Here is a 1,714-nt window from a genome sequence, read left to right as displayed (position 1 = left end):
TCTCCTCGGTCTCGTGGCCCTGATCCTCGTCTTCGCTCACCCCGTAGCGTCGTTCGACGACATGGACCGCAATCACCTTGAACATCCCAGCCCACCGACTGAGGCAAGCACGCCACCTCGTCACTACCCGTTCAGCAAGGTAGAGCATAGTGCCCGATGGAGATTAAGGAATTCAGCTTGGTAGGTATCCTTAGTATCCTGACCGGAGGTGTCATATCTGACGGTCGTCTCCAGGATGTGATGTTGCACGCAAAAGGCACCTCATGTGGCCGCTGGCATCTGCATTCGGGAGTCCTCTGAGACGTCGGAGCCTGATCGTGTGTGTTAGGTGGGCCGATGGACTCTGGGGGTGGCTCCCCCTTGTCTCGTTGGTTCCACCGGCCCACGAGAACGGCAACGGCTGTCTTTTCCTCTCGCCCTCGGAGCATTCGGTAAGCTGGCTCCCATGATTGTAGGAGAGATCTCTGGCTGACGTTCGGTGATCTAGGTCCGTTGTGCTGGGCAAAATGTCGCCAGTTAATGAGTGTCATAACTGCACCTACCCGTACGAGTTGCCAGTGCCAGTCCTTCACCTAGACTCGATCTATGGGTCTATTTCCGGATGTGCAGGATACCATGATCAGACAGCGCTGTTTCCGCATGTTCCATCCCTCTCTGTCGCATATTCAGACGTATCAATTGGATCTCTTTATCCTTCTGGCTGGCTACATGAACTGAACATCGTCTAATGCTCGAATGTTGGCTCTGGTGTGAACCACTTGCGCGGGTTGGCTTGAATGTGATCATGAGAAAGTCCGTAAGTGCGATATCCCCCTGGCGAGTAGGATAAGTGGAGGCTGACGTGCGAGGCCTAAAGCTATCATGGGCCGAGTCGATGCGGAGAAGGCGATCACAGCGGTGATCCTTTCCTCGCTCCTTCCTCAATGTTTCGTGGTGCTATCTCACAGATGTGCCTTGTCACAGGTTGCCTTCGGCGGAAAGAGTGGGTTGCTTTTGGAACTTCTGGCTACTACGAGAGCTCTTGCGATGAGAATCGAATCCCGAAATCACAGGCAAAGTCCCCATAGCACGCTGGCGAGGATCGACGGAGTCCATGGGGCGTAGACCGGCCTGGATGAGCCTCTTCGGTTCATGGAATCACATGGGATACGTCAGGCTCGCTGTCTGTCGCTTCCTCGGGGCTGAGGGAATCGATCGCTACTGACACCTCCCTAATAAGGCAGATGCCAGCCGCAAACCACCTCATCGCACGTCCGGCAGCTCGATATCTGTGAAGGTATGTCCTGCAACTGAAGGTCTCGACCTCGCGAGGCTGTGTCCACGACACAGGACTGGCTGTCCAAGAATACGCTGCGGTGGTTGACTTTCGACATGAACCGAGAAGCGGCTTGCCAGCCACCACAGACACGAGTATAAAGAGCCGGCCATTATGCTCATCCCACCTCACCTACTACCAGCATCGTCTACCAAGCAGCATACGCCTCAGCATACCAGCTTCTACCCCAGCAGCATACATCTCAGCATACCGACTTCGCCCTAGCAGCATACGCCTCAGCATACCAGTTTCTTCCCCAGCAGCATACGCATCAGCATACGCATTAGCATACGCATTAGCATACGCATCAGCATACACATCAGCATACCAGTTTCTTCCCCAGCAGCATACACCTCAGCATACCAGCTTCTTCCCCAGCAGACGCAGCCTCGCCTCTCA

The sequence above is a fragment of the Dichomitus squalens genome, assembly GCF_000275845.1.
Source record: "Dichomitus squalens LYAD-421 SS1 unplaced genomic scaffold DICSQscaffold_39, whole genome shotgun sequence".
NCBI classification, from domain to species: domain Eukaryota; kingdom Fungi; phylum Basidiomycota; class Agaricomycetes; order Polyporales; family Polyporaceae; genus Dichomitus; species Dichomitus squalens.
The sequence above is the reverse complement of the archived record's forward strand: the minus strand, read 5'-3'. Positions refer to the sequence as shown.